We start from the raw sequence: 19,063 nt of genomic DNA, 5'->3' as shown, positions 1-19,063 counted from the left end.
TGCTGCGTCTTACCTCCCCTTCTGATCTCCCAGGTGGAGTTTGGAGAATTGCAGTCTCAGAGAATCACCTCACTTAGCCTCAGTGCCATCCAAGGAGGGGTGACCCACAGCAAAAGTCTTTATTTTTCAGCAGGTAAAAAGGATTCAGCTGGGGAAAGCAGCAAGGTGACCTTAAGATGCCCACCAGAATCTCTCATCGGGGCCCAGTAGAAGCTCCCTATCAAATGGCCACTGGAAAAGTGAAAAATACCAGTGTTAACCCCTCCCCTCTGCACTTGAGCTTGTCTGAGCCGAATCAGAATTCCCTCTCCCACATCGCTCAAGCCCATGACTTCAGCCAGGGCCCCCTTTTCCGAACACACTGAAACCATTATCCCACTGGGCAATCCCTGTATTTTTACGTTGGCGATTTCAAGGGCACTAATAGAGTCATCCCCCATGGAGTGGCCTCATTGTCCCAGGCTTTTTGGAACCCATATTAAGTAACTTCAGGGTGGCTGGTTGGAGGCCGCTTACACATTGCAAGTGAGAGTGACAAGAAAGTGGCTTTAGGAAAAAAGAACAAGTCAAATCAGAGAGACGGTGAGCTGATAGGGGCTTGGGTTTCAGCTGTCCCAGTGCCACAAAAGGGCAGCAGTCTTCCCTGCTCCTCCTCTGATTGCAGCCCACTGGTTTAGTTACAGGGAGGGACGTAGCTTTATACACGTAGGGGTTGCTGCATTTTGTGAAATCTACAGCCCAGTGTCAGCCACTCCCTTGCTCAAATGGATTTAATGGCTCCCTATTATTTCCAGGATAAAATCAAATCCCCAAACATCAGTATTAGAGTCTGTCAATGATCTCCCTTAATCCTTGCTTCTAGCTTTATTTCTTTTTTCTTCATCCCTCTGGTAGATGAATCCCAGTGTCTCCGTGTGTTTCACTGATGGACACCAACTTTTGGTCAAGCATTTCCACTCCACTGGTATTGGCTTCCCTCCTTTCCTACTTTCTTTTCAGGGTCATTTCTCAATACTACCCTAATTTGTAACTATCTACAGAAGAGCATTCCCTTCGATCAGAGGTCACGAACAGGCAGGCCATGGGCTGACCAATCAGCAGACAGTATGACTTGTTTGACCCTCATAGGGTTTTACAAATCTGAGCCAGCACTTGAAAACTGGGAGATTTCACATAACAACTTAGCTTATAACTTAACCTGAAGAATGATAAGCTCTGGCAACACTGTGCCCACATTTCTGCACAATGGTAGCCATGGTGGAGAGTAGCCCCTGTGCCCTGATAGGTCACACACTCTCCAGTTGTCACAGTCCCTACCACTCAGAATGTGTACGTGTGCCTCCATCTGCTTCCACTTCTCCCATTTGTATTTTCAGTCTGGACTCTGTAGGCACTTGTGTTTCCAACACCTGCTTTAAATAAAACAATAGTAATTTTAAAATACACACAGACACACACACACGCACACACACACATAGTCTCCTAAATGCAAAACAAACTAAAGCATTGCCTAGAACATGACATTGCAGAGTGGTAGGGGGATGCCCTGCTTGTGATCTTCTGCTGAAAACCCAAATAGCCCCACCCTGGCTGGATCCCATCAGAACTTAACCGATAGTGAGGAAAGAGATGGGAGAGGGGAGAGACAACTCAAGGGTAATGCCCAGGTTCATTCTGAAATAAGGAGAATGGAGTTTCTGCTGGTCAACATAGGGAAAAGGAGCTGGGAGGGAAATCCAGAGCTTGGTTTCAAGCCTGTTAGATTTTATGTCCTTATTAGACATCTCTTATGAGCTGAATTGTGTCCCCAAGAAAGATATATTGATGTCCTAATCCGAGGTGCTTCAGAATGTGACCTTATTTGGAAATAGGGTCCTTGAAGATGTGATTAGTTAGGATGAGGGATCTTGACCCTACCTTCCTTTCTCTCTGTGCAGAATTAGTTCTAAACCCCTCCCACTCAGGGCAACCAGGGAACATCCCCAAGTGACTTCCTCTTCTCCTGCTATCCTCCAGCTTCCAGGGCTTTCCATAGCTGAAGGTCAAGGGGGTTATTGTGGGCAGCCTCCTGAAAAGGGAAAATGTCACAGAAAGTCCACGTGCCGCCCGAGTGGGTTGTGAAGGTGAGTGTTTGGGGGCAGAAGGCAGATGTTTGAGATAAAGATTTGGAGGTCAGGGGAGGTGTGGAGATCAAGGCTGCATCAGGCACTGTAGAGCCCTCAGCCCCCCAAAAGCTCATGCTGCCCCCTCTCTTATTTGTAATTCAAAATATAAATACTAAATGACAAAGTAGACAGCAAGGATCCAGAGTAGTTCTGAATTTTTAATGCTCTTTTAACTTATGAAATAACAAATTTTAAAAAAAACTCTTTCTCTTGTGTTGGCCCTGGGGGTGGGGGCTGCTTGTGATTTCCTGGAGTCTTCTCACAGCCCTAGGCTCCTCAACAGTCAACGAGGAGCCATCTCCCTTTCCTGGTCCCCATGCCCACATGTGACCTGGAGCAAGCCACTTCTCTCTGACTCTCAGGCATCTCCTTTGTAAAACAAGGGGTTCTCTAAAGATGCTTCATAAACCTGGCATTTTATTATTTTACAAATAAAGCTGGTGCTTGGGCCTGTTCTCATACATCTATCTATCCAGGGGTCTGTGCTAGTTCTTGCCGAAGACAAGCTCACAAATACAAATACAAAAACCTTGTCGTGTTTTGCATGAGAAACAGGTTCTCGGCCAGCTTTTCTAATCTGCCCACGTTTGGTGGCCCATGGACCAGGAAGTGTAATGGACAATAATGCCATTGGGTGTTTCGCCCTCTCCCCCCCTTGAAGTGGATACACTTTGGGGGCAGAAATGTGTGAGAAGACATGGAACATTCCGTTCTGGTATCATCTGGCCCCTGTCCCAATATTATTAGTGGGATCTTGTAACAGTAAAAGCATTGTTCCAAGAGGCTTTTTGTTGCTCTCTCCTGGCTTTCAACATGTCCCCTTTTAATCTCCAAAGGTGGTGGTAGCGAGGAGGGGTCCTGGGGGAGACCTTGATGGCTTTGGCTTGTTCCCTTGTCTCACTTTGGGCAGCCCTCTTCCCACCCCCCATTCTCAAGGCCAAGAAGAGGGAGGTCTGCCTTGACTTAGAACAGCAAAGCTCTTTTCAGGGGTGGGTGGCAGGGCAGAGCAGGCTCAGAGTAAAGTGGCCGTTTTCCAGCCTCTGAAACAGCCTCCTGTGCTATAAGAAAACATGAGAGACTGGAAGGAAGGAAAATGGGATTTTTCTTGGATTTATGGAAGCAGTAAGGTGGGGGTGGTGCACAAGTAGGGGTGATGGAGCAGAGCGTAGGCTCTTGGCTGGTCTTGAGCCTCCTATATACTGGCTGCTTCTCCATTTTCAGGTAGGTTGCGAGTGACTGACAGAAGCAGGGAGTTGTTGAGTTGGTTCAGCAAGAGGGGTGTCCTTGGGGAAAGCTCCCCTGGTGGTGAGAGTGTCACCTTCTCATCTGTTACAGATGACACCATCCTGAGGCACCATCTGGATAAATCTGCTGCCTAGAGGAAGTGGGGGCCCTCTCTTGTAAATTTCAGGGGGTTGAAAACATCCAAGGAGAAGAGTCTCCCTCCTCTTTTACTAGTTAGAACTAAAACCAAATAAAATCTTTTTTTTCTTTTTTCTAAAAGCAGAGTATGGCTAGGTATTTCTGGAGACATTTGAGAAGGTGTGGGTCATGGTTGCTGCCTGCTTGCCCCTAGCCTTACACCAATGGCCCAAGGGCCCCTTGCCCTCTGGAACCTTCTGCAAGGACTTCTCCACCAAAAGTCACTTCCAAGTGTTAGTAGTTGTGGAACAATGTTGGAGGCACTTAGCAGACATCATCTTGTTAATTTTCCAAAGAAACCCAGTGAAATAGTACTATCAGTCCCCTGAGCTGGACAGCATGTTCCCTGCGTGCCTTCTGGGCCCAATCCCGGAGGGGATTTCCTATCTGGGGACTTCCCAGCCTTTGAGTTTCCAGTTTCCCCTCCCCCTCCCCCCTTTTCTGCCCCCCCCCCCCCGATTTCTAGATATTTCATCATTTACTTTTGCACAGAAATTCAGCTCCTTTGAATTTGATCTACATGAGGAGGTTGGTTGGTCAAATAGGACCAAGAGTTCAGGAGAAGGCACATTTTTAAAAATCTTTTTTCCCTTCCGTTCTGCCTAAAGTGCTTCTCAAAGGACTGAACGGAAGTGCGTATAGGTAAGTGTGGTGTGCTGATGGCAGTGCCTGCACATAGTAGGTGCTCAGGTGCACCATTGCTAAGGTGACGTAACAAGATGCTCGATCTATTTAGGGCCTGAGCAGCAAGTAGTCTAATAAATTGGGAATGTTTGGGTTCAACTCTCTACTCACAGAGCACACTTGCTGTGTACCCTTGAATAACGTTCTCAGCCTCTCTGAGCCTTTGGATTATCTTCTATAAAGATGGCACCAACAAATTAAAATACCGAGTGGTTTTCTAAAGTTGAGCTGCTGCTCCATTTCAAGTGAGCTGCCCTGGGTGTCGAGGCCTTTGCGGACAGTTTGCTGAGACCTAAAGCAGAAGTGAGAAACAGCTGCATGTCTGGTGTGTCGCGTTCTCAGGAAAGATGTGGACATCTTTTGGCAAAGCTTCAAATGCTGATGGCTTTCTGTGGGTGTTTTGGATCTTAATGCACAGCTCGGTTAGGCTTGCCAGTTTTCATTTCTCTCTTGTCAGTGAGGGAATCTGGGGACTCATGTGAGGAAGCTGGACCCTATTCTCTACCTTCACATCGAATAACCACTTTTGAGCAATTTTATGTCCTAAATTGCCTCCAGGACACCCACTTGTCTCCATTCCCCTGGAAACCACCCTAGCCCAGTACTCCCCCATCCCTCCCCCAGGTTCTAGCACCAGCCTCCTGTATCCTCTGTGGTTCGCAGAGCAGCTAGAGTGATGTTTGGAACTAGACTAGGACCACTCCCCCCACTGCATAAGCCCTTCGAAGTCTCTCCACTGCTATCTAGTTAAGTCCAAACTCTCTCCATGTCTCCCACTGCCCTCTATGACAACACCTCCAGCCCCCTCTGCCACCTGTCTTTTATAATCCTGGCCATATGGAACCATTTGCCCCACCTTTTCCCACCTCCAGTCCCTCACCCATGCTGTTCTTCCGGCTGGACCCACTGTCTTGAGCATCTCCCTTCGGTAACTCCTACTCCATCTTTTGGCCTCTCACTGTCCCTGGCCCACTGCCTCTGAGGCTGAGACTTCCCCTCCTGTGCTAACTGGAGGCATCTGCCTGGAATGCTCCTTAGAGAAGGTTTTTGAGACCAAGGCTGGTGGGAAAGGTGTTTGCAATGGAAGGAGGGGTGCACATGTGCAGTGGCACATCCTGCTCCAGCCTGATGTGATCCTTCCCCTCTTCCAGGGGCAGCCCACTCTTTCCCATAAAATCCTCTCACTGCTTCTGCTCACACTGATCTCACCTCCTACAAATGCCTCTGTGTAGAAGCAGAGCCATACAACTTAGCCCTGCATTTGTCATAATTGTGGCAGGCGTGGTTTCTGTCTCCTGGCCTAGACTGGGCTCTCCTGGAAAGTAAGATGTTAATCAGATCCTCAGACCCCAGCCAGCGGGGCTGGAAAATAGTTGCTGATGGCTGGACAGCTGCTGGCACCCTTTGTTCTGGCTCCGTAGTACCTGGTGATGGCCGCTTGGCCTGCTCCCTACAGCCCCTGAGACCCCTGCTTCTAGAGCTCGGGCCTCGTCTCCTGCTGTTGCCTGTCGACACCCTGCTTCCCCTCATTCCGGCCTCAGTTCAAATGTCACACCTCCTGGAAGACCCTTTCCTGCCTACCTGCCCTGCTCCTTTGCGACTTTCTAGAACCTTACCCTGCTTCATATTTTTTATGCCATGTGCCCACTTTCTGAAAGTATTTATGGATGTGTTTCCTTTTTTCTTATTCTGTGACTACCCACCCCCATATCCCCCCCAAGTATAAATGCCCCAAAGGCTGCATTTAGGCCGCTGTTCTCACTGTATCCCCAGGCCAGGCACTGTTGTTGAATGACTGGATGAGTAAGAGAATGAATGAATGAATGAATGAATGAATGAATGAATGAATGAATACCTAAGAAATGGGCTGTCTCTCTTTGAGAATGACCTGGGAGAACGCTTTCACAAGATGGTTAATTTCCCAGGCCTTTGGGGTTATAGCTTCTAGCTCTGTGAGTTCAGGAGAACTGTAGATGGCCTCTTGCTTTCCCAGAGAAAACAGAGTGTTTACTGGAAATAAATAAAACAAACAACAAACAAACAAAAAAACAAGAGAAGGGAAGTGACTGCTGGACTGTTGGTGGACTGGGCCACCTGAAATGCAACGGAACCCCAAAGCTGCTCTCCAGCTTCTCCAGCCTCCTGGAATGAAAGGAGGCTGTGAAAAGGCCCTTCCAGGGGCCATATGTTCCAGAAAACAATGAGCCACGTTGCACAGCTGACTCACCCGAGAGGAACAAATGCCCCTCTATGGGGCTTGGAGCCTCACACTTGAGAATCCCCTGAAGAATGTGAAGGGGGTTTAATGTTTCTCAGCTTTGGGGGAAAGGAAATAGGGAGCGAAGGGAGCATTTTCCTGTATCCTTTTAGGTCCTAACAAACAAGGCCTGTTCCTCAGTAGAATGCCTTTTTTCTTTAACTGCAATTTTTATCCTCAAAGCCTGTTGTTCAGTTTATGCTCGAAAGCTGCCTTGCCTCCAGGTCCAGGCAGAAAACTGCTTAACCCGTGATCAGTTTATTTTTCAACATTTTTTGCTGTGATCAATTTGTAAAATGCAAAGTAGCAGAAGGAAGAAAAGTAAAAGCATCTATATTCCTAGGGCTCAGGGGCAACTCTTCTGGCTTTAATTCCTCTCATACATTTGCTTCTCTTATGTATATATTTATGTCATATATACTGCTTTTTCATTTGACAAGACATCATAAACAATCATGAACATTCTTATTTAAGATTTTTTTTTGTTGTTTTCTTATTTCAAAATTAAATACTTTTTGTCCAGCTGGGTGTGGCTCAGCAGTTGAGCATCGACCTAGGATCCAGGAGATTGAGGTTTGATTCCTGGTCAGGGCACATGCCCGGGTTGCAGTCTCGATCCCCAGAGGGGGTGTGCAGGAGGCAGCCGATCAATGACTCTCTCATCATTGTGTTTCTATTTCTCTCTCCCTCTCTCTTCCTTGCTCTGAAATCAAAAAAGATATATTTAAAAAAAGATAAAAAATAATAGTAATAATACACTTTTGTTATCAAAAACTAGAAAATAAAATGAAATAAACAAAAAATAGCAGAGAGATAAAAAATATCTGCAATTCCACCAGAGATAATCACTGTAAAATATATATCTAATTATTCTTTAAAATACATACTTAAAATATAATCATATTTAAAAGCCTTTTTTTTTTTTTTAAAAAAAGGTAAAAGTAGAGTCATGTTGTACATTCAGTGAATACAGGGAAATAGTTTCTTATACTGTGACTATTTAAAATCAAGTATATTTTATAGAAGATTACTATGTAATAAGTATATGGCAGATGCTATTGGTCAGTGAAATTTATTTAGATCACCTTTCCCTTGCTTTTTTCTACTATGGAGCCTGGAAAATGAAAAATACTCAGCTTCCCTTGCAGCTGGGGGGTGGCCATGTGATTTGTTCTGGCTAATGAGATGAAGGCAGATACCAGAGGACAGCTACTCTTCCCAAATGAAAACACAATAACTAAAAAAGAGAGGACTTTTGCTGTTTACACTTCCCTTTCTTTTTCTTCTTGGGATATGGACATGATGCCTGGAGTGCAGCAGCCACTTCGAAAACATGAGAACAGAATCCACAAGGAGAAGACAGTATAGCAGAAAAATAGTAGCAACTATTGATGATTTTCATGATAACCTCTTCAGCTCTGAGCTGTCTACCTTTGGAATTCACACTGAGTGAGAAAAATATGCTCCATATTTCCTTAAACCACTATTTGTGAGTTTTCTGTCACTTGTAGCTGAGTACTCTTCTAACTGATTCAAGATGTATGATGTTTTATAAAATCCAGGATTAGTCTTTATCTTTTCATGCTCCATCTAAAATTACTAACTCACATCGGAACTTGATGGGGCCATGTGCACAATATTATGCCTAATCCAGTGGGAATTTATAACATCTGGCTATTTTTACTCAATTATCTTTATGTATCTTTACCTTTCCCTCAGACCCCCGTCAGCAGCCAACTCTCCATCCCCAAGTCCAGGCCTAAGCTTCATATTTTTGTGTATCAACCTAAAGGGCCATGCTTTGTGAATGGTAAATAATAAATATTAGTGCTTTGGTTGTCTGATTTTAACTCCCTGATTTCTTAGTTACAGAATGTGTAAAAATTTCTGAAACTATTGATTTAGACATCTTTATAGAAACCACAAACACAAAATGTTTGTTTTTTATTGTTTTTTATTATTATTTTTTATATCTTTATTGATTTCAGAGAGAGGACAGGAGAGGGAGAGAGAGAGACAGAAACATCAATGATGAGAGAGTCATTGATCGAGCCCGCAACCCAGGCATGTGCCCTGATGAGGAATCAAACCCCGATCGCCTGGATCCTAGGTGGATGCTCAACCGCTGAGCCACGCCCGGCTGGGCAAAATGTTTGTTTTTTAAAACACCAAGCAGAGCAGTCAAAATGACACTTTCAGACTCTTTGGTTTAAAGAGTATTTTTAGCTGCCCATCACCCACCACTTAATTATCGTTACTAGCAACAAATCTCAGTCCAGTGGTCAAATAACACTTTTGAAAGAAAGGTTGTGTTTGGAAAGACCTGCAAACGATTGGTGAGGAGGCTATGACGCTGCTCATGTTGTCTAATCGCGATTGCGAATGGGATGTGGTCTGTTAGCTGAACTATCCTCGGTGCGCCCCAGACCTTTGCAGCGGAGGGGCTGGTGTCTGAGCAGGTGGCGGTCAGCAGGCAGCCTCGTGGCCAGGCAGACAAAGAGGAAAGAGGGCAGTGTGGTTGCCCAACAAGCCTTCGGAACAAATTGATCAAGCTGTTTATATTTCCCAATTGGGCCATGGTTGGGGTCGGGGAGGGAACCTTGACCTTTGCCTGTCCACTTACAGCAGTAGGACGAGCGCCAAATGCTCAATGAGTGCCTTCAGCTCACGCATTCATTGCCTGGCTCAGTCCATCTTCTTTAGCCACGGGGAACAATCTGATGGGGGGAAAAGTCACTTGAGAAGATAGTCTTGTTGGCTTCTGCTTTATGGGAGGCCAGGGGGTCAGAAGCCAAAGCCTTTGGTGATTGCAGGAGACAATTGGCTTCGTCCTCAAAGCCAGTCAGGTGAGTCACTTGAGCAAGAGAAGAACCAAAACAACTGATAGCAGGGTTCTAGGATGGAGAGGAGCCAGAGAGGAAGGGCTCTGTGGGTAGTTGGGAGGCACAGAACAGAGAAACCACTGAGCTCTGTTATGTGCCTTCATCTTTCACACTGATTTTCTTTAAGAAGTAAAAGTTTAGGTTTAATAGACCCTCCTCTATGCAGAGACCACCTTTATGGAAACACCGTGGCCATTTTCTGTAAGGGGGGTCCACAGAAGTAAAGGAGGAAGACGCTGTGTGAATTAGGAAGGACCATAGATGTTTGCACATAAGGGGATTTGGAGGTCATCTAGGCCACCAGTTGCCTTTTCTGATATGGAAACTTCCAAGAGAAGGAAAGTGCTGTCTAAGATCACAGGGGCTCAGGAAAGCAACCTGGCTTCCTTACTCCAAGCAGGTTATGCTTTCCACATCTTTCCCACACCTCCAATGGGAAATGGCTCCCCACTCCCCTTCAACTTCTGGGTTCTGATTCCTGTGCTCCATATCTCTTCTCTGTCCCCTTCCATCCCCTGCCCATTGATGACCTTCCTTTGAGGAGGAAGACCCACTTTGTTACAGAAGAGCACATATCACGCGGCTAGGGTAATGTCATATGATATAACAAGTCAAAGTGATATGAGCACATATCACTAGGTGCTCAGGCCACGCCAGCCTGTCCCCTTCCTCAGCATGTCCTTGCTTTTTGTGGAGAAAAAAAATTATCATCAGGAAGCCATTGGAAACCCAGACTTGATGCTTTGCATGTGCTAAACTACATTGTGAGCTACCTGAAGGCAAGGACCTTCCTTGGTCTCTTCTTTAAGTCCAGGGCCGAGTGTGGGATCTGGCACATAGTAGGTCCTCAATATAAACTTGTTAAAAATATAAGTGAGTGCCAAAAGAAAAATGGTGTGATTCTCAACATAGTCAGAGGAGGCTTCCCGAAGAGGTGGAGCCTGAGCCAGGCTCCAAAAACATGGCTGTTTGTGATTCTTTTATTTATTCATTTAATGTATTTAACAAACACCTTCTTCTGCCACTGTATATTAGAGGTCAGAGAGGTTCACATATGAGAAGGGAACTGCCGTCCTGTTCTGTAAGAGATGACGCCAGGGGCTCCCACTCAGGGTCTTCCCATCCCTCACCCTTTGTTCCCTAGTACATTCTTTTTCCTTCACTTCCCCACATAGACACCCTCATAGTGAAATTAGGCTGGCTGGCTGGCACAGCTGGCTCCTTGTACCAGGCTCTGTGCTAGGCATGGAGGCGACAGAGACCCAAGGAACACTGTTCCCATCCCCAGGGAGCTCATGGTCAAGCTCAGAAGACCACACACGCACACCCGAGGAAGCAGATAAGCGTTAAATAATGGAAAGGCAGGAATCAGCGGGGGGTGACGGCACAGTCCCAGATGGTCAGGGACAATGTGTGCTGGAGGTTCAAGGAGGGGCCTCGGGAGGAATGCTCGGGGTGCTCCCATTCGGCATCACGATGGGCCTAAGTGCTGGGAGCTCTGCGTCACTTCCCCCTCCCCCACTCCCACGTGTCGATTCCCCCCGTTCCCTGAGTACCCACCAAGCCCTAGGCTCCAGGCCAGGTAGTGATTATGTGGGCCCCTGGCTTATGATGTTGAGGGGTCTCGTAGACTGATGGATCACTTAGAGAAGCTACTCTATAGGGGCACGTGTGGGTTTGGGTGGGACCCCTAATGGCCCGAACCCTGCTAACACTCACGGTGAGGCACACGCAATGGGCAAGGCCATTCATTTAGCTCCCACGTATCTGCTAAGCTCTGAAATTTGAATACAGGAATAGGGAGGAAGTCTTTTCATTCCATTCATTACGAAAAAAATAGAAATATAAGAGGAAATAGAATAATGGATCATGTCATGAACCGTGAATGTAGTCATCACCCAGCTTCAGCAATGATCGCCTCACGGAAAGTTTTGTTCCATCTTTGGCTTACTCCGCCTCCCACTCGGGTATGGTTTCAGATCCCCGTTTATATAACGTCGGGATTCTGAAATGTCACTGGTGAACATTTTAGCGTGTCTCTGAAGGATAAAGCTCCTTTTCTTTTAGAACGTATCCACAACACCACTGTCACGCATTCGAACTTCCCGAGCTTCGCTCAGTTTTCTTATCTATAAAATGGGCATAACGATATCTATTCTGCAAGGTTACTTAACTACGCTTTATATTAAGTGCTTAGCCCCGTAGCTAGCAGCAGCCATAGTCCCGTTACCAAGCATATGATTGACGCTAGGCATTGTGGAGGGGAGGAAAAGAACCCCAGAGCATGGTTTCTGCCCCCAAACTCTTCAGTCCAATTAGAAAAACCAAGAAATGTTATTAGCTGTGTGTTTTCTGCTTTCACAGAACACTTTGCATGGGAAATGATATTTGGCATCCTACCATAAAACACTGACGATTTCATATGCTCAGAATCTACATCAAAGTAGAAATACTTACTTAAATAATTAGCCTCAATAACAAAGGGCTAAAGGGAACCTTAATTCTCAAATTGCTTAATTCTTCTTCTTTGGGGTAGAAATAAATTACTATTACCTGAATTTTTTAACACTCACATGCATGTATTCCTCTTTTCTTACGTACATCTACCCATAAACATCATGCAAACATACAAAATCCATCTCTCGTACACATGTCTTGCAGCCTTTTCATGGGCTCTTGGTTTGGAGGTGGTTGTGGCTTTTATAGGTTCCAATGACTGGCTTTTTAATTTTAATATTGTCAGCCATCAGTTCATAATATTACTAAATGATGTTATGTCTCAAGATCTGTGTTAATTCCCTCAGAGTATGCCATTTATATAAAATTCCCTGGACATATACTCATCAACAAGGAGCGTTTTTATCCCTGGTGGCGAACACAGTTTCATGCCAATGCTCTGGCCTCTTGGGGTTTATACAAGTACATACAATGAAGAAGAGGCATTTGAATTCAATAGCTTGGCCCTTCTTTTACTTTTCTGACTGTAATTTTAAAAAGTTGCCTTTTTCCCTTATAAGCCATTTGGGGGGAAAGCACTTTTTACTTTCTGAATATTACCAGGCTCCAAATATTATGGATTACAGGGATCAATGCTTAAGAATTATGAGCCATGAGATGCCCGGCTGGTTCCAGACCTCGAAACTCCTGTGTCCCTGCTGTCTAGTCTGAGGTTCCCACTCCCAGGTGAGGAGCACTTTGCACTGGAATCTCCACCTCAGAGGTGAGCTGTGGCTGTGCCCATCGCCTGTGCTCACCTGGCCTGCTTGCCCTCGTCTCTCCCCATGGAGAGCGGTGCCCTCCTGCTTCCCCGAGATCCCTCTTGGGTGCTGCTCCACCAGGGCTGAGCTCTTTAGTTGGCTGGACAGGTGACGAGAAGCTCGAGCTCTGTCACCACACTGGCCACCCCTGGCTGATGTTTTCCCCACACCTTTCCACCCAGAACATCTGTTTCTACTGTTTATCAAGTGACCTCAAGGATTTGGACGAAGCATTCCTGGGAAAGTGCCAGCCTTTCAGCTGAACTCTCCCCACGTCCTCTGTTTTCTTTCCTGCTCTTCTCTTCATGGCCTTCTTTTCTCTGCGTCTTCAGACTTTCATGTTCCCTAATCCCTTCCACACCTCCCTGCTGTGTATGGCGGCTTCTTCATCCAAACCTACCCTGACCTGTGGCACCCCCTGAAAAGTTACCCTTCCTCCCAGCTGGACAACCAAGACCTTACTGCTCTCAGTTAGATGCTGGGAGGAAATCACACTGATCTAGCTGTGCTTGGGAATCACACACATCTGCCTTTGAATTGTCAGTGGCTGCTTTACTAGCTCCGTGCCTTATCTTTTCCAAAAATTTTATTTTTCAATTACAGTTTGCATTTAATATTATCTTGTATTAGTTTCAGGTCTGCAGCATGGTGGTCAGACAATCATATGCTTTGCAAAGTGTTTCCCCTGATAGTTCTAGTACCCACCTGGCACCACACATAGTTATTACAATATTATTGACTATCTTCCCTGTGCTGTGCTCTACATCCCCAACAGCGCCACTCCTTTAGATGTTCAATCCTTCTGAACTTTACATGCAATCTTTTTTAAATGCAGGCAAAAACAACTACTTGTGGCGCTCATTGCCATTTTCTCCATAAAGAATAATAAAGCTCTTCTTTCTTCTTTCTTTCCTTCTTTCTTTCCTTCTTTCTTTCCTTCTTTCTTTCTTTCTTTCTTTCTTTCTTTCTTTCTTTCTTTCTTTCTTTCTTTCTTTCTTTCTTTCTTTCTTTCTTTCTTTCTTTCTTTCTTTCTTTCTTCCTTCCTTCCTTCCTTCCTTCCTTCCTTCCTTCCTTCCTTCCTTCCTTCCTTCCTTCCTTCCTTCCTTCTTTCTCTTTCTCTCTTTCTCTCTCTCTTTCCCTCTCTCTCTCTCTCTCTCTTTCTTTCTTTCTTTCTCTCTTTCTTCTTTTTTTCTCCCTTGAACTATGCACTTGAGAAACCAAGACTGGGTAGTAATAGTAGGATAAAGACTTGTTTTACATGTGAAGAGTCTTGGCCAGCCGACTTTTGGCAAGTTATGCAAACTTTCTTATTCCTTCTGATCTCATCTTTAGGACAGCAACAAAAAGAATACCTCTCTGTGCCTAGAGTTGGGAGGATTCCAGGAGAGGGAATGTGCGACAGGGCTTTGTGCATCGTGAAAACCTGCAAATCCCATACTCAGTGGCTGCTGTGATAATCTAACTCCTGGCTGGAGGGAAGCCCTTCAAAGGCTAGTTCTCTCACCTGCTTTGTTCCCTTCTTGCTTTCCTGCGATGGGGCTGTGGATTTGAGTATAAAAGGGAGAGGACATTTATACACAAATGTTCACAGCAGCATTATTTATAACAGCAAAAAAAGTGGAAATGATCCAAATTTCCATCAATGGATGGATGGATGAACAAATTGTGGTATATTCATTCATACAGTGGAGCATTATTCAGCAATAAAAAGGTATGAAGTGACTCTTGAAAACATTATGCTAAGTGAAAGGAGCAAGTCACAAAGGCCACATGGCACATGATTCTATTTGCATGGCATGTCTGTCTGGGACAGGCAAATCCACCAGAGACACAAAATAGATCGGTGGCTGCCTGGAGCTGGCAGAGGTGGGGGATGGTGGGGATTGGGGAATGACTGCTAATGAGAAGGGGTTTCTTTTTGGGAGTAATGAAATGTCCTCACATTGATTCTGCCCACGACTAAGTGTTATTCACATAACAAAGGGGTTCTTGTAAGTTGCTTTAAATCTTGACCTCTATACATCCAGGCCCAGTAAGGGTTTGTTTACATCTCCTCGCCTGTAAGAACCTCTTAGGCACCTGGCAGAGTTCTTCCTTTATCCCTTTAGCTATGGGGCCAAGTAAGGAAGGGGCCAAGTGACATGTTCATAGTCACAGGGCTAGAAACACACAGGGCCGTTGTGCACTCCCAGACCTGTCTAGCCCCTGGAACCCATCCTTTTTGCCGTACTTCTGTGGCCTAACAGCACTGACAGCGTCGGAGGGGAGGGCGTTTGGTAAGGATGAAGAATTTAGAGAAGTTCAAAGTCACTGCCAATTAAGGACCCATAGGAAGTGTGTGTTAGGCATCTCCAACACGTGAGAGCAAGTCCCTAGGGTCTCCACAACCTCTTCAGGGTCACGGTCAATGAGCTGTACCTCTGGTCCCAAATGTGCTCGCCCCCTGGTGACCCAGCCCCCGCTCAGCCCCACTCAGGCTTGGCTTCCTGGCAGCAGCAACAGCTCCGGGCAGTGCCCAATGCCGCAGCATCCTGGCTGGGAGCTGGGTCCCCGGGCCAGGCGCCCCCCCTGAGAATGAGATTCCTGAGCTCAGAGCTTCACACCCTGATAGAAAATCCCCACCAGGCACAGCCAAGAAGACACCACCAGCAGCATCATTAAATTGTAACAAGCCCTGAAACTCGCTCCAGAAGCTGGGTCTGCTTGTCCTTGCGGTCGGAAGGAAGCATGTGATTGGCTGGCCCAGCTCGGCCTAGCAGGGCCTTATCTCGGGCTGGTTATTATTTGATTAAAGAGGCTTCCTCCTGCTGGGGTGTTTCAAAACTGTGCTGGGAGAGTTTGCTGCTGCCTAGGGAATTTCTCGGAGGTTACTGCCGAGCACCCAAAGTCCTTCAGCCTCCGGCCTTACAAACAGGCACCCAGCGGAGCTTTTGATTCACTCCCACGCAGGCTGGGCTGCCTTCTCCAGGGTTTCGATCAGCTTTGCTGAGCAACTGACTGGAAATAATTCCTCAGACACCACAGAGTCAAGCATACAGGTAATAAAAAATATTTTTTTGTGGGGCGGGGGAGGACCAGTTTCTTAGGATGTCATGACATTAGAAATGAGGGTAGTGTTGGGGGTCCGGGGGAAGGCTGGGGCAGCAAAGTAAAAAGCAGGAGAGGGGCAGGGAACGTAGAGGAAGGGAGAGGAAGGAAAAAGAACTCGAAATCTTGGAATTCTTTAGGGAGACCAAGCCAAGGCATGTGTTGTCTGCAGCTGGAAAGAGGCATGAGCTCGGATAGTGGCGTAACATTCACGCCTGCGTGCTTTTGCTCCCCTTGGAATCCTTCTCGATGTCTGGTCTCTTGGCTTCCATGTCATCCTTCCTTCTGGCTCAGAATCCCAAAGTCCTCAGAGGGCTTTGGGCACTTTATGAGAAATCCAGCGGCTTTAGCCTGAAACATCATCAAGGTTGATCTGCAAATGGGACACGGTGTTCAAAGGCTCTGCCTGGTGGCCCCAAGCCTTGTGATGTTGGCTGCAGAGAAAAAAAGAAGCGGGTTGGCCACCTCGTTTGTGAGAATTCATCTCCCACTTTGAGACCCGTGTCTGGTGTGCATTGTCGGTTACCATCCCCAGCACAGTCCCAACTCAGTGGTGGTGTCCGCGTTTGGGTTGGGCCGACAGAGCCTTATGTCGAAGGACTTCCTTACGGCAGATGAAAGCTGGGACCCTGTGGTGCCAGCAGGAACCTGATCACCTAGAATGAAGGTAAGAGATGAAAGCCCGGCATTAGCCTTCACCAGTTGTTAGGCTTGGCTGCAGGCGGCCTAGGAAGGAAGGCTACGGTGCAAAAACAGTGAAAACAATTTTATTTTGACATTAAATGGAAAATGTTTTTATGGTAAATTGGTATTCTTAAAACCATTTTTCCCCCTATGCATTTCAGGTGAAGAAATAACTATGCCAACCGTACTTCCTCTCTCTGCCTCGGTTCCCAGTGTTTGCAGCCATCCTGTCTTAACCCCCTGTGTCTGTACCGGCGATCCCTGCCTCCCTAGCTGGGTGGGATGGGACCAGGGCTCTGTCGCACAGCTTCTGCACAGGACGGAGGCTTCATCTCCCTGCTGACTACATTGTGTTTCCCCAGGGAGTTTTCTCTGCTGAGGCCCCACTGGGTTTCCCGAGTAATTAGTCAGCTGAGCCTACTGCTCGGGAACCACGGGGCAGGGTGTGAGCAAGGCGTTGAGGATACGGTAGTAAGTGGGCACAGATGGCCTGGGATGCTTTCAGTTCTGAGTTCTGTTCTCTCTCTCTCAGGATCTGCTTTCCCCATTGGCCTCTCTCCTCCCTTTGTAGCCAGATTTAGCCACACGTGGGTTCTCACCTGTAGCCTGAAAGGGGCTCTGAGTAAGGAATTCGGCTCAACCTTGAAGGAAGTACTTGAGGAGGCTGCATCGGCTGGAGGCTCACAGTGGATCAGGCCCTGTGCTGAGGGCTTTCCCTGGCATATTTCACTTATCTTCCTGTGAGGCAGTGTGGTTAGCATCATCTTGTGTTTTTAAAGAGCTAACTAAGGCTAAGAGAATGTAACTAATGTGCCTTTTGGTGAGTGCATGAGCTGAAATTCAATTTCCAACGTGACTAGGCTCGGAGCCTACCCTTCCCAAATACCAGACCCTTAGCTTTGGACTCACTGCCTCCTGCTGATTGGTCCCCTCTAATATTTCTGCCAGGCAGATAGTCCTGATTCTTTCTTTGTCTCCCCAGTTGCTAAGTGGGAAACCCCTCACTGCTGTGTGGTCCTCAGCTTCTCATCTCTCCTTCTCATCTTTCCGGTCTAGCAACTGGCTTGGCAAGACCAGGCACCTGCCTGGGGACCCCAGCTCTGAGCTGCTCTCAGTCCTAGAGTGGCCCCTCCATTCCTTCTTTCTCAGGGTATGATCTTGAGGTATCTGGTCCTGGAGCATCACTGCCAGAAAAGTCTAATCCAAGGCCCTCAGCTTAAGGGAATCAATTCCTCAAGTCTGATGGTCTTTGTTTGAAGGGCTATACAGCATGGGGGAAAGGGTCATTCAGATCCACTGGTGAATTTTGCTTTTTCCACTTGTTATTTAAACTGTCTAAGCTCCACTTTCCTCCTCTGTAAAATGGGCATGATACCTCTCTCATGAGGTAATTTTGAAACTAGAGAGTCTGAATTTAATAAATCTCGCTGTGTGCCTACTGTGTGTGAGGCACTGGGATGTAGTGAGTGATGAGGCAGAGAAAGCTCCCTGCGCTAGTAGAATGGGGGTGGGGGGTGACAGCATTTAAAAAAATCACACAAATTAATAGGTCATCCTCATTTGTGATGGGAAAAAGGACCTAACTGAGATGGGGAGCTAGTCAAGAAAGGCCTCTTGGATGAATCAACAACTTGTAAGCACCTAATATGCCACCTTGACCAGAACGTAGCGGGTGCTCAGTACCTGCAACCCTGGCGAAGCGCCTGCAGCTCCCTGGGACTCAGAGTCTGTGGGTATAAGGTGAGGGGGCTGGAATGAATGATTCCTAAGACTGAGTTGCTCTTCTCTGGCATTTATGACTCTCTTCACTCACAAGATAGAGCCAAATTAAACAAGGGCCTTCTGACTCCCTGTCCAGTGCTCTTCCTCCCCAGTTGTCCCCGTTGATGGAAAGAGGCTGGTTCCAAACTCAATGAGGGCAAGAGGAAGAAGTGGCCATTCTGTCTCCTAGAACCCCCTTCTCCCAGCACCTCCTTCCTACACTTCCGCAGGGCCCAGCAGCCTCACTCCCCTGGGGTGGCTCCTCTCAAATGCAAACCCCGAAGCCTGGGACTGGGGGCAGGGAACAGGTTCGCTGTGTCCTTCCCCCACAAGTGTATCCATTTCTAGGATGATTAACCTCTGGGGAAATATTCAGTTGTGAAATTCCAAAAATAGGCAGGCTGGGTGGGGGGAGCAGGAAGCTGAGGGTTTGGGGATGAGCCCATTGTCTTCCTTGGCTGCTCATGAATGTTCCCAAGGCCGCCTCCTCCCCACCCACTCAGCCTTTCACCAGGAGCACCATGTTCCCTTTGCGTCGCACACAGTGTCTTTTGTGAGCTCTCTGGCCAGGGCTTTGGTGACAACTCTTGTGAAGTGCCTGTTAGCAGTTTCCCCAGGCAAAGCCAGAAGCTCTGAGAGGGGGTGAGGCCAAGCCTGAAGAGAATGAAGAATGGCAACGGCCCCTCGAAGGAATGGTGATGTCAGCACCTCCAATGCTCCCCGACCTCGCCCTGTGAGCGACCCTGTCCCCTGGACTTCCATCTTCATCTTTCCACCTTCTCGCCCCTACCTGGGGCTCACTCTGGCCTTAGGTGTCCTTTAGCCCATCCCCACCTATTGCTTGCTGGCCAGAGTGCTTAGTAG

Source organism: Miniopterus natalensis, chromosome 14, assembly GCF_054644295.1.
Source record: "Miniopterus natalensis isolate mMinNat1 chromosome 14, mMinNat1.hap1, whole genome shotgun sequence".
NCBI classification, from domain to species: domain Eukaryota; kingdom Metazoa; phylum Chordata; class Mammalia; order Chiroptera; family Miniopteridae; genus Miniopterus; species Miniopterus natalensis.
This window is presented reverse-complemented; position numbering follows the sequence as displayed.